Source organism: Scyliorhinus canicula, chromosome 17 (genome assembly GCF_902713615.1).
Source record: "Scyliorhinus canicula chromosome 17, sScyCan1.1, whole genome shotgun sequence".
In the NCBI taxonomy this organism is placed as follows: Eukaryota; Metazoa; Chordata; class Chondrichthyes; order Carcharhiniformes; family Scyliorhinidae; genus Scyliorhinus; species Scyliorhinus canicula.
Genome location: NC_052162.1, coordinates 63,104,264 through 63,119,219, shown reverse-complemented (window position 1 = coordinate 63,119,219; position 14,956 = coordinate 63,104,264).

Here is a 14,956-nt window from a genome sequence, read left to right as displayed (position 1 = left end):
GAACCTGAGGTGCTCCGTTAAAGGAAAGCTCAAGGATTACTTAGTGTTGTATTCTTTGGGAGTTGTTTTTGAATTAATGGTTGCTAAGGTGTTCACTGTATGTTTTAAAAAGGTTAACTTGAGTTCACAGAATCAACATTGTTTTGCTTTAAAAAATACATTTCCGTTTCTGCTATACCACACCTGTAGAGCGGGCTGTGTGCTCCCCATACCACAATTTATTAAAAGTTGTGGGTCAGGTGAACTCCATGATACACTTTGGGGTTCTCTAAACCCTGGCCCATGACAATACTGTAAAGCCTAAAATGATGAACTTTTACAACTGGAATCTCAAAATATCCACAAACTAATGAAAGAAAATGTTCACTTTCTGTAACAGTTCTTATTGGGGATTCAAACTCTGCATCACGCTGTTACCAGGGTTCGCCTTCTGCAACAGCAGTTGGGCGAGGTTCACTCTTTGTATCACTCTATTACATAATCATCTTTCTGTGTGTTACATTATTACCAGGGCAACTTCCTGGATCATGTGGTTGCCCAGTTGCCATTTTCTGTTGTGCAAATCTCTGCCCTTCCCATTTCACTGTTGTTTTGTGTACATCTTGGTGCTTTGCACATATATATTGCTGGCTGTTGTAGGATATGCATTAGATGCTTTTGAGTGTGGTTAATATTTGTTTGATGTTTGGTTTAGTTTGGTGTGATGTGTCTGACACAAGCTCATTTTGTTTGCTCTTGTTAAACATTGAGTTTAGCTGCTGAGCCTCAGGATCCAACTGAAACATTTTCAATGAAGCAGAACGTCAGAACTGGGAATTGCTTAAAGGGAAAATGCAATATTCCCATTCAAAGGAATGTTATTTTCAATGTACAATGCCCTGAACCTCACACTCCCCCACAGGCAGGTGGTGTGTGGAATTGATGGAACGGGATTCCATCTGGATTCTGTCGGCCCAGACATCACAGCAATTTATACGGCATCGGGAAAGGCAGATGGAACAGAGTAGGAGGGGAAGAAGAAGGCAATCCTTTTAAGAGTGTGTGGGACCCAGACCTACAGTCTAATCCACAGTCTTACGTCCCCAAAAGTGCTTGATTCTAGTTTGTTCACAAAGGTAGTGGATTTAGTGAAGGCACGCTATCATCCAAAGCCCTCAGTCATCCTGCAGCATTTCAAGTTTAATTCCATGGGCAGAGCTCCGGGAGAGACCATTGCAACCTATATTATGAAGCTAAGGCAAATTTCAGAGCACTGCGACTTCGGGGCCACCCTGAACGATATGTTGAGAGACCGCTTAGTTTGTGGAGTCAATAATGAGGCCATCCAGAGAAAACTGTTAGTGGAGATAGAAATCAATTTTGAAAAGGTGCTGGAGATAGCACTAGCAGTGGAGAGCGCTGAGAAAGGTGCACAGGAGCTTCAGAAAGCGCAAAATGGTGGCACGGTTTATCAGTTAGGGCAGGAAGCTGCAGACAGCAATGGGGTCAAAGGTGAAGAAGCTAGTTTTAAATGAGAAGCAAATGTAGCAGCGGGCAGAGTCAGAAGATTTAGGAGAGTGAATGCAAGACCGAGGATCGGGGCAGAGTGTTACCGATGCGGGAGTAATCGCTCATCACAAGCTTGCAGGTTTAAGGAAGCAGAATGCTATTCATGCCACAGGAAGGTACATTTAAGCCATCAGTGTAAGACCAAGCCAAGCCAGCTCAGCATAGATTTCCCTACTGAGTATTCATTCATTGAGCAAAGTGAAATAAGGCAAGGTAACCCACATCACAGTGGTGATTTAGTTTTAAAGAGATTGAAGTAGACACAAGAGTGTCCACTCCTGTAATAGGGGAATTAATAAAAGTACAGGTACTTGTGAGAAGGAGTTCAGCATTTGGGTTTAAGGGATACATCAGCAAAATTTGTGACGTATGCAGGAGAGGCCGCAAAGATCATGGTGCTACCACCTTAACAGTGAGATATCAGCAGCAATCTGTCCATCTCCCACTAATAGTTGTATCAGGTGGAGGAGCAAGTCTACTGGGTTGCAACTGGCTCAAAGAAATTAAATCAAATTGGACAGAAATTCCTCATATAAAAGAAGGAGACCTGCGAGAATTACTAAAGAAGTACAAAGGTGTATTTTGCGAAGAGCTAGGAAAAATTAAGGGCCTGCAGATAAAGATCCACATTAATCTAGAGGCAGTCCCATGATTTTTCAAGGCCCGACCCATGCCCCATGACTTGTTAGAAAAGGTGGAGACAGAATTGAAAATTTAGAACGACTGGAAATCATCCGGCCAGTCCAGTTTGCAGAATGGGCAGCTCCTATAGTCCCTATGGTAAACCAGACAAGATCATCTGCATCTGTGGGAACTACAATTGACAGTGAATCAAGCTGCCAAGATAGAAAAGTATTCCATTCCAAAGATAGAAGATCTGTGTGCAAAGCTGGCCGGAAGCCAATCTTATATAAAATTCAACATGAGCCATGCTTGTCAGCAGCTTGAGTTGCATGATGCTTCCCGAAGTCATGCTCCAATTAACCCACACAAGGGTTTTGTTCCAGTAGATGCGCCTGCCTTTGCGCATGTCGTCAGCTTGTTATTCATGAAGTTTATTCCTGAAGGTTCACCTTCTCAACCTTGCCTCTCGTCGAGGTGATCCTCAGGTTGAACCACCACCTCTCCCCTCATAGGGGAAAGCAGCCTATGGTGATCTGGGACTATGGGGACTTTCCCATCAGCTTGTGCCATATTCAAGAGACCTTTGGAAAGTTTGTTGCAAGGATTTCCCTATGTAATCATATACCTGGGTGATGTATTAATAATGACTTCGACGGAAGCTGAACACCTAGCTAACTTGGAAGAGGTACTAAGAAGATTTCATGAGGTTGATAGTTGCCTCAAGAAGGAAAAACGTCTTTTCAGACCAATGAAGTAGCTTACCTGGGTTACCGGATAGATGCACATGGGTTGCACCCCATGGAAGATAAGGTTAGAGCAACAAAATAGGCACTGGTCCCCAGAGACAAATTTAAGCTGAAGTCCTTCTCAGGAATGGTGAATTATTTTGGGTGTTTTCTGCCGAATTTGTCAACATTGTTGGCCCCCATATATGTTACTCAAGAAGCACCAGAGTTGGTTTTGGAGGACACCTCAGGGAGAATCTGTTAACAAGGCAAAGCAGTTATTGCATTTGTCTTTTTATTGGTGCACGTTGACTCATCCAGAAAATTGGTGTTAACTTGTGGAATTGGTGCCATTTTCTCTCATATAATGGATGTTGGGTCTGAAAGACCTCTAGGATATGTCTCCAAAAGCTATCAGAGTCAGAGGCATTCTATGACAGGACTGCCACCACCAGAATTATTAATGGGCTGGCATTCTAGGACGAGTCTAAGTCTGGTATTTCCAAATTTGCTGGGGAGGATAGAGGCTATAGAAACCAGAAGGAAGACCAGGATTCAGGCAAAGCAGCAAAGTTGTTTGCAATAGATGAAGCAGTGTATGTAAGAAATTTTAGAAGTGGACCAAGCTAGGTCCCAGGAGTTGTTGTACCCAAGTCAGGACCACTATCTTACAAAGTGAATGCACAAGATAGAATTGTCAGGGCTGACAAGCTGCAGCCGCGCTTAAATAATACACCCCCCACACACACACTGATCGGGGCCGAAAAGATGGGACAGGTTCTGCTGGAGCGCCCATACAGCTGATGGTTTAAAGCGGGCTGTCAGTGGCATGCGCAGCCGCATGGCTGCCTTGCCAGCTGCAGTAATGGAGCTGCTTACCCGTCCACCCCGACCCCACAACCCAACACCTGGCTCCCCCTACTCCTCCCCCCAGCCCTGGCAGAGGCCTCCACGGCTGTCGGCGAACTATGGCGGTGCACTGGCCGTATGCCCTCACTCTCTCTCAGCAGCCACCACGCCAGGATCACGATTTGTGAGAGCACACGTGTACCGCGCCGTCGGGAAGTCGGCCAATCACAGGCGGAGTATCGTAGGTGGGCCCACTAATGATATGCAAACAGTGTTTCAACTACACGCGCAGGCGTGCGTCGCATTCACGCTGTTTTTTGAGGAGGCGGAGCATCTGATTTGGCGGGAAACCGGCCGCGATTTTGCCGTCGGAAGCTATTCTCCGCCCGATCGCATGCCCTGATTTCGGCCAGCGGAGAATCCTGTCCAGTATGTTGTAAATAATATTTACAATAACTATGTAGTTGTTTCATACCTATCTGGAGAGCCGCAATTATTAGAGTAACTTTTCCCCGAAGTTAAATAGGAGACAAATGTAATTTAACCTCATCCTTTATTCTCTGAACGAACTATCATTGTGGTTGATACATTCAGCGTGTCTATTCTGCAGTTTCTTGTTTTATGTGGTTGGTTTAAATGTTGAAAGAATTATAAAAAGCCCAACTCTTTCATCACACCTAAACCACATAATTAGCAACCTTCATTCGCACACAATGCATCAATTCAAGGTGCATTGCTATCACACAAAGGGTTTGACAGAAGCTTTATTTCCACCGGTGTTTAAAGGCAGTCTTGTTTACGTAATTTTCAAAACTCAAGAGGAAAAATGACACAATTCTCCTCTCTTACTGCAAAGAGAATAGGTTGACAAAGTCCATGGGCAGGACTTTACGTTGGCTGACGCTGATATTGGGAGACGAGATTGGGCAGAGAATCGGACGATGCCATAATCGCAGTGGGCGTGATTTGACGGCAAATCACAATTCACTGTCACCTTGACAGCGGTGTTAACGCGTAGACCGGAACGCACCCCCACACTACTCCCACACACCCCCCTACCACCCCACTCTCCCGCCGCCACCAGCCCATCCATGATACATACCTGCTGCACTACAGAGTGCGGGCCCTGGGTTGGCAGTAACACGGGTCTGGTCCATGGCATGGAGGATGATGACAACCCGCTCTGCTGTGGTGAGCTCTGGTGCTCCACATTGTTTGACAACGTCTGACTCCTGACCACGGAAGCACTTTCCACCATCCACCTGACTGATCTCAGCATGTGAGCTGGTCATTCCATCACACGGTCCCATCAAATCCCTGGGGTGACAGTGGTGGGGACAGTGGGTGGTGGTGGGGGGCCCAGGCCACCCACAATATCGTCCCATTCCCCCACTACCCCCGCAGCCGCTCTGTGGTCAGCTCAGACCAGTCCACCCCCCCATCCCTCACACTCATCTGATGGAGCACTGAGGTAGGTTGTCACAGGTTGTAACACAGTTAGGGTGGTGTGGGGGTGAGGGTGGTGTGGGAGTGAGGGTGGTGTGGGAGTGAGGGTGGTGATGGAGTGAGGGTGATGTGGGGGTGAGGGTGGTGTGGGAGTGAGGGGGTGTGGGGTTGAGGGTGGAGTGGGAGTGAGGGTGGAGTGGGAGTGAGGGTGGTGTGGGGGTGAGGGTGATGTGGGAGTGAGGGTTGTGTGGGGTGAGGGTGGTATGGGGGCGACGGTGTGTGGGGGTGTGGGAGTGAGGTGGTGTAGGAGTGAGGGCGTGTTGGAGTGAGGGGGTGTGGGAGTGAGGGTGGTGTGAGGGTGAGGGTGAGGTTGGTGTGGGGGTAAGGGTTAGGGTGGTGTGAGGGTGAGGGTGAGGGTGGTGTGAGGGTGAGGGTGGTGTGAGGGTGAGGGTGGTGTGAGGGTGAGGGTGAGGGTGGTGTGAGGGTGAGGGTGGTGTGAGGGTGAGGGTGAGGGTGGTGTGAGGGTGAGGGCGAGGGTGGTGTGAGGGTGAGGGTGGTGTGAAAGTGAGGGTGAGGGTGAGGGGGAGGGTGGTGTGAAGGTGAGGGGGAGGGTGGTGTGAGGGTGAGGATGAGGGTGGTGTGAGGGTGAGGATGAGGGTGGTGTGAGGGTGAGGGTGAGGTTGGTGTGGGGGTGAGGGCGGTGTGAAGGTGATGTTGGTGTGGGGGTGAGGATGAGGGTGGTGTGAGGGTGAGGGTGGTGTGAGGGTGAGGGCGAGGGTGGTGTGAGGGTGAGGGTGGTGTGAAAGTGAGGGTGAGGGTGGTGTGAGGGTGAGGGTGGTGTGAGGGTGAGGGCGAGGGTGGTGTGAGGGTGAGGGTGAGGGTGGTGTGAAAGTGAGGGTGAGGGTGGTGTGAGGATGAGGATGAGGGTGGTGTGAGGGTGAGGGTGAGGTTGGTGTGGGGGTGAGGGCGGTGTGGGGGTGAGGATGAGGGTGGTGTGAAGGCAGCGGTGTGCAGAGGGGGGGGCCGACGGTGCGCTGGCCCCGGGCAGCCATTGGATGGGGGCAGTGGCGTGCAGAGCATGGAGCGAGCCTGCGCACCGCGGTCGGCCGGAGCGCGCCTGCGCACCGCGGTCGGCCGGAGCGCACCTGCGCACCGCGGTCGGCCGGAGCGCGCCTGCGCACTGCTGTCGGCCGGAGTGCGCCTGCGCACCGCGGTCGGGTGGAGCGCGCCTGCGCACCGCAGTCGCCGCTGGTGAAGAGGCGGCTTTGCACTCGGCGGCTGGAGAGGGGACAGAAAGGGCGCGAATTCTCCAGAATCGACGGCAATGCCACCATGGGTGAGTTTTATTTATTCTTTATCTTTATCTTTTGATCTATTTTAAAACTCTTCTCTGCACCCTCTCTGTAGCTGTCAACTTACTAAACTGTCGTGCCCAGAATTTGACATTTGGGCCAGGGGCACCCATTTGGGACAGAACCAGTATTTTATAAAGATTCATCATGGCCTCTTAACTTTTGCCCTCTTACCCTTTATACTTAAAGCCCAGGGTCCTATAAATGGGAGATTCTCAGAGACTTGACTGCAAGCTGCTGGAGCTCGGATCTTGAACAGAGCTTTTATATCTGGATTTGGGGACCCTTTATGCACTGGCATAGTGCAAAAACAGGCCCCACATGACCAGGGTTTTGTGAAGAAGAAGGGATCTGGAAATGTGTTGACTGTGAAAATTATATTTGTGGAAATTGGGTGAAGTAATGCCGGTGTTTGATGAGACTTGGTGCTAAAGCTTTAGAGAAATGAAGATGGAATTTGATTTGAAAAAGTTCAACGTTTTGAAGGATATTGTGGCTGAAATGAAAGCGATACGTGCTGAATGAGCTGACCAAAATGTGTGAGATATGTCTTTGTATCTGCTATGTGTAATTTATCGGTCATATTATTGCAATTTTCCTGTTAATTCATGTTTAATTTATGTTGATTTTGGTGTGATTGCTAATATAAAAGTGAAGTCTTGTATATTGGTCTTAGTTGGGTTGTTTGTAGTTGTTTCCACAAGGGTCATAACAGTATTTCCATGACGTTGCTGCTCTTATCCTTCTCCATGGGGGTTGCAGAGGAGGGAGGCACAACTTTTGAGACATAACATCTCACCCATTGCTGCAAAGCAGAATGACTGAAGAAGAGAACAATATCCCTAGAATCCCAGCGCTAAGGGGAAAATGACTAACTTACAGCACAATTTAACCTCAGGCAGCCGTCCTATACCTTAGAGATGGCAAAGATAAAGAGGTCAGTGAATAGCTCTAGAACGGGTGCAACTACGTTTTTTATAGGTTTTTTGGTGATATTTAATGAAATATTTACGTGGGATGTAGTAAGAGTGAAGCCTGGATTATCAGAGGACTGCTATGGCATTTAATCTCGGAATAGGAGACATTTATTCCTTAACATGCTAATATTCGAATACAGATACCACTAATTTGCAAGTCTATGATATAAATTGCACAAAATTATCAGTGGAGAATCAGTGTGAAATAATTTGATACGAAGGAACAAAGAAATGAAATATGGTTTATCCGTCTGCAACTGACCGATTGTTTACCATTTACCATATGATAACGCAGCAGTTATGGCTGGAGTGAGAGGAGGTGTTCAACAAAAAATTCTTGAAGTTAACCCAAAAGCTGTGTTTGTGAACTGCGAGAACCACAGCCTCAATTTGTCCTGTGTCCATGCAACTGAGGTGCAACCTGTTGTTGTTACAATTTTTGGCATTCTAGAAAAACTCTTTACTTTTTTTTCTTCATCTACTTCTCGTTGGGAAGTGTTAAAATCATTTGTCACTCGGACTGTGAAAAGACAGTGTGACACAAGATGGAGTTCCAGCCATGATGCTGTGGAAGTAATCCACGAAGAGTGTGACAACGTTATTGCAAGCCTTCAACACCTGCTGGAAGGAGAATTTTCAAGGGAAACTAAATCTGATTCAGGATCGCTACTTAACTCTATTCAACAGTTCCCGTTTATAGCTTTATTAAATTTTTGGTACTCAGTTTTATCATCAGTGGAGAAAGTCTCAAAACGTTTGCAGGATCCGAAAATGGGGTTCCATGAAGCTTCTTGTGATCTGAGAGGACTTATTCATTTCTTGAATTTGAAGAATGACGAAATTATCCACAATGCAATAGATTTAGCCAATGAATATTGTGAAAATTGGGGAATACCAATTGCACGAACAAGGAGAAGAAGAAGAATGCCTGGAGAGTCAGCAAGAGATAGTGGACTGACGGCACAAGAAGAAATTAATAGAGTAATGGTAGAGATTGTGAACAGATTAAAAACTGAAATTGAAGACCGCAGTGTCCGTCTTCAAAGACTCAGTGACCGATTTTCTTTTCTTCTGAACTTGAATTCAGTAGTGATTGAAGATGAACAAGAAAGAGAGAAATTAAAAAAGGAATGTTCAGACTTTGCAAATTATTATGACAATGATGTGGTTGCAATTCAGTTATATAACGAAATTATTGATTTTGTGATGCTCCTTCGAGCTGGAGTGAATAGAGTTCCCACTGATCCTAAAGATGCTCTGGAGTCTTTACTGCAGTATGGGAGGGATGTCTTTCCGACGCTGTGTGTTTCATACAGATTACTGCTTACAATCGCATTTTCAGTCGCAAGCTGTGAAAGGTCATTTTCAAAACTGAAATTAATAAAAACATATCTGAGGTCTTCTATGTCACAGGAGCGACTGACCAACCTGGCTTTAATAAGCATTGAAAAAGAATTTCTCACAGCTGATGTAAAAAGTGAAGTAGTTCAGGTGTTTTGTGACAGGAGGTATCATTTGGGGAAAAGAACTTAATAAATTTGATTGATTTATATTAAAATCGAATATAGCGTTTATTTCATGTTTCATCTGTGTTTATATATTCAAAATGTTTTCCTTTCTCATAATATTTCTCAGTATATTAGGCCTTATACTTGAGTCTTTGGGGCATATAATCAAGATTTGCCCCGGGCATCACCAGACCTCTGCACGCCACTGTGTGAAGGTGAGGTTGGTGTGGGGGTGAGGGGGAGGGTGGTGTGAGGGTGAGGGTGGTGTGAAGGTGAGGTTGGTGTGGGGGTGAGGGGGAGGGTGGTGTGAGGGTGAGGGGGAAGGTGGTGCGAAGATGAGGGTGGTGTGAGGGTGAGGGTGGTGTGAGGGTGGAGGGGATCGTGGGGAGAACTCAAAATGACAGTGTTAGACAGTTCGACTCATGCAGCCCAGGGGGGTGGGTAGCTGGTGGCCTCAGTGGACAGGGAGGCTGGTATGGGTGCCAGCATGTGTTGCCGGGTGGGTGTTCGGCTGCCCTCCGGGTAGGGGGGAGGGGTGTCGGGTTACGGTTGTGTGGGACACAGGTTAGTGCCAGGGGCACAGTGCTGCCTGCTCACCCTGGTTGCCCTGAGGAGGTAGCAAGTTTTTTACGCACTGTTGGCCAGTCCGGACTGTGTTGCTGACGGTGCTCATCGCCTCTGCCACTTGTGCCCGGGAACGACAGATGACGGCGGCTGACAGCCTCCTACCTGGGCCAGGGTACAGGGTCAACCACCTTTCCACCACCGCGTCCTGGAGGGTCTCCAGCTCGGCATCCGTGCAACGGGGTGCCACTCTCCTTACTGCCATCCTGTTGGCTGGGATGGTGTGTGTGTGGGTGGGCAGTGAGGTGTATATGTGCTGCTGCAGCCTGTCAGCCTCCTGAGTGTCAATCGTGGAACCAGCGAATCCTGCACAGTTTCTCATTGGAATCAATTGTATTCCATGTGGCACTGGTGCTAGCCCCTCCACGGTCACTGAATCGGTCCAGGTGTGACGCCAGTTTTACTGTCATGGAACTCCGTGATTTCTGGGCCAGAGGCAACACTTAGGTTTCAGGAACAGAGAATCCCGTCGGAGGTTCCTGCAATCAGTGCCAATTCCAGACATTGCTGATAATCATCCCGCCTTTCATATTAACTGTGCTGTCCCAAAATGGCAAAAATAAACAGAAGTTGGCTGCAGAAGCTATAACATTGTAACTAGTGAGAAGGGCTAATTCCAATCAGTTGTTGAACAAATCAGTACTCAAAATACACCCATCAGCAAGCCTCCTTAAACATTCCCTCTTTTCCTATCTCCTTTCTCTATTTTTCAAGTATCCAGCCATTTCAGTATTCAATGTTGCCGTTACTATTTTAAAGCATATGCAGACACTTCAGTGTTCCAATGTATTATCATGTGCAGCGTCAAGTCCAAAGACGTGCAGGTTAGGTGGATTGGCCATGCTAAATTGCCCTTAGTGTCCAAAAAAGGTTAGGAGGGGTTATTGTGTTACGGGCATAGGATGGAAGTGAGGCTTAAGTGGGTCGGTGCAGACTCAATGGGCCAAATGGCCTCCTTCTTCACTGTATGTTCTATGTTCGAACTGTGATTGGAGATGGTTCCCAATCAGATCAGTTAGAGGACTGGAATGCCGTTGGTCAGAATTAGGCATTCAAGAGGGCATTAGATGACTATTTGAATAGAAACAATCTGCAAGGATATGAGGAAAAGACAGGGGAATGTCACTAAGTCATAATACTCATTTCAGGAGCCAGTGGAGACACAATGCGCCAAAGGGCCTCCTCCTGTGCCATAACAATTCTGTGAAACTGTGGTAGCCCAGTTGAGGATGTTGTAATTTGCTGTCTATTTGAAAAACTGTCAGGAGATCAGCTACAGTGTGACTCAGGTTTTCTTGAAAAACGACTGCTTCCTTGTCTGAGCACAAGATTGTTATTTATGAAGCAATTTCCTGATTACTATATGACTATAAAAATCACTCATATCATTGTAGAAGGCAGGAATGAAAGCTTTTCGAATCTATCGCAAGATAATACTGATGGGGAAAACCATTGCCACTGTCTTTCTTCATTCATCTGGAAAAACAACAACATCTTTCCACTTCCTTCTGCCCCCAACTAATTGCTTTGTAAATAATTTCAGGGTTTTGCCTTTAATAATTTATTCATGACTCTTTTGTGAAGAACTTGCTGATATCAAATTTGTCAAGCTTGAAGCTTTGTGTTGCCCCCAGTTTAGTTTCAAGTATTGGGTTTATTTTCCATATCCTTCCATCATACATATTGTTGTGGTCTGTGGCTCCCCTGATCATGAAGACACGCACAGAACATATATGTCTTCAACCAGAACAATGAATTATTATTAAACACGTGGGTTGGTAACCTACAGATCTATGTACAAACACAGTTATTCAAGTTCCTAAAGACCTACTGTACGTGCGACTGTCCTACTATCTAACCTGCAACCAACTGCCAAGTTGTGTCAGTCACATGAAGCATGTCTGGCACCGCCCACTGGCAGGAGGTCATACCTGTGATAGCATGCACTGATGAACAGCTTTTACAGTTGTACAGTTATATACAGTTATATACATTTATACGCAGATATACATATCACCACATCCCCCTTCCTTTGGAGATAAGAGTATTTGCAAACACATTTTCTGGACGTTCTGTTCTACGTTCGGTCTATCGGGCTTGTGCCTTATTCTGGTCGACCTTCTGAACACCAGCTGAGGTGGTGAGCGTGCCACGCCTTCATCAATTGCTGGCCTTTCCCCATACGCCACTGTAGATGCATCATTAACCCCAGGCTGTGCTGGACAGTCTGTGTCTTCCTCCAGCTCGGGATTACACCCAAACTCTTCTATTGGGTTAAGCACAAAAGGTCATTGTATTTTGAGGAGCACTCGTCGGTTCTGACGCAGAAGTGAGCCATCCTCAGTGAACACCATATATGAGTTCAACACTTGTTGAACAACCGTTAACAGCTTCACCCATTCAATTCTGAGGGTGTCCCTTACCTGCAATGGCCTTATCTGCAGACCTATCGTAAATCTCTTTCTGCTTTTGTTTCTGAAGAACTAACTTCCTCTTGAGCTGTTGATTGACCGTGGAAGCCACTATGGAGGGCAGGATTGTCCGCAGCTGCCCGTTGATAAGCAGCTGTGCTGGTGACAGGCCATTTACCAGTGGGGCTGAACGGTAACTGAGTAATGCCAGGTACATATTATCCTGAATATCCAGGGCCTTCGTTAGTTGGTTCACTACGTGAACGCCCTTTTCCGCCTTCCCATTTGATTGAGGATAGAGCGGGCTTGAGGTAATGTATCTGAAATCATATCGGCGAGCAAACTCAGTCCATTCATGATTACTGAAGCATGGACCATTGTCCGACATGACAATAGATGGTATGCCATGCCGGGCAATGAGCGCTTTGACATGCTGAATTACACAGCGAGCAGTTGCGTTGGCCAACTGCGCCATCTCTGAATAGTTAGAGAAGTTGTCAATTACGACCAGGTAGTCACGGCCATTAAAATGGAACAAGTCCATACCCACTTTCTGCCACGGACTGGCAACGACGTCTCCCACATGCATAGGTTCCTTTCTCTGCAGCAAAATTTCTGACAGGTATCACATTAATCAACCATACCTGCAATGTCCTGGTTAATGCCTGGCCAATATATTGTCTCCCAGGACCGAGGCTTGCATTTCTCAATGCCCAGGTGCCCATTCGAGAAGATTCTTCAGCATGAGTGGGCTCAGCGAATGCAGGACAATGATTTTGTGCTGCGGCAGGAAAAGACCATCTACCTCATTGAGTACGCAGAGCAGGAGCCTTTTGGCCAACCTCCTTTGAGACATCTGCTGACCTTTTGAAGTACCAGATCCTGGCCTTTCTGCCTTGATCAGCCTTGACTTTTTGTCAGAAATCGGCAGTGATGCATGTTGCTCGTTATGCTCTCTCCTTAATTTGCTCTGTTTTAACTATGCTTTGCTCAAGATTTGCCAGGTATCCTTTCGATACCGCCACAAGGTTCAAAACCGAATACTGATCAAAGACTCAATACACCAGTTAGTAAGTTTGAAATCAATGCACATTTATTTACAGTCAATGCACAGTCAATTATACTCATGCATCAACTCTACTCACTAAACTATCGCTACTACTAAAAGCCTATACTTAGCTTCGGGTGCCCACTCAGTCAGAGGAACAATGGCCGTTATCCGGTTCTGAGGCTGCTGGCATCGAACTGGTATAGAATAGTAGCTAGGAGCACCTATCTCATAGCGTGCGTTGACTTTAGACTTACTTGTCTGGTGCTTGGCGGGTCTCTCGTCGCTGAGAACCAAGGCCAAGATGAAGAAGAAGAGGGCGATCTGTCTTGGGGGCTCCTCTTTATACCCTGGGCAGGCCCTGAACTTGGCTCCAATTAATTGGACCATATCCTAATCATCTGTATTCATTTTCTCCAATAAAGGGATGGCTGCCTGATCGCTGGGCAGGCCCTTGGTGACCGTTGGCCTGCCTTTGTTTTAGTCTCCACTGGTGCCGGGGAGTCTGCTCTGGTATTGTTTGCGTAAATGTTTCTCTTTTGTCCCTGGAGATAGCTCATTAGTATGCTAATGGCTGGTAGTATCGGTCTTGTCTGGGAACTGCAAACTTCAGTCCACAGTCAAACCTTGTACCTGCTTGTTTTCTGAGCATTGTCCAATTTTCCCTTCATTCTCTGCAAGTGTCCATTTTGTAATCAGGACGTGGCCACCCCAAGTGGCTACACGCAGCAACCAGATCGACATGCAGATTGGTCAACCCCCGGACGGACCGCATTGATGGCCGCAGCTCTCGAGAGCATGTCTGCAAAGCCAAGAACTTGCCTGGTGTGGCTATCAGGTTAAAGTCACACTGCTGGAGCTTCATCATGAGTCTAGGAGACATCTGTATTCTAGGAGACATCTGACACAAGTTCTTTTGGACAATCCCAGACCTCAGATGCCTTGTAACTCTCCTTCTGAACTGACTTCAGGCTTGCTACTTCCTTTCTGCTTTAGTGACTGGACTGGTCACAATGTTGGTGGTGTGTTCTGACTGCTGCACAATGCAAATTGAGCATGACTCTGCTGCTTTTGTTATACAGATCAATGATGTATTTGCTTTGTTGATCTCTGCTCTGCCCTTTCAACGTTATCCTGAGCTGACACAATGGACAGTATTCTTTGTTTTTGAGACTATGTGCAATGCCGGGCATTTTCAGTGTCGCCTTTCCCACTGGCCAGAATGGTGGGATGCTGCACCAGATTCTGTGCTTGACACCTAATTAATTATGCACTGACGGGCTCCCCACCGAATCTCCTGGTGGGCTGGCAGCTGATTCATCGACCCGCTGTCAGCTGCTGGGTTCAAACATTCTGACAGTATATGTAATCGCCAGTCTAGCACACTCATTTTTTTTAAATTTAGAGTACCCAATTCATTTTTTCTAATTAAGGGGCAATTTAGCCTGGCCAATCCACCTACTCTGCACATCTTTGGGTTGTGGGGGCGAAACCCACGCAAACACGGGGAGAATGTGCAAACATCACACGGAAAGTGACCCAGAGCCGGGATCGAACCTGGGACCATTGCTCCGTGAGGCAGCAATGCTAACCACTGCACCACCGTGCTGCCCCAGTCTAGCGCACTCATATCACCCTCTCCAGGACGGCACCATGCCACTCACACTGAGGACCCGGATTACTGTCTGTGTGGAGTTTGCACATTGTTCCCGTGTCTACCTGGGTTCCACCCCCACAACGCAAAGATGTGCAGGGTAGATGGATTGGCCACGCTAAATTGCCCATTAATTGGAAAAACTAAAAAAAAAGTAAAGCACTCACTCCAGCCCACTTGGCCTCACCAG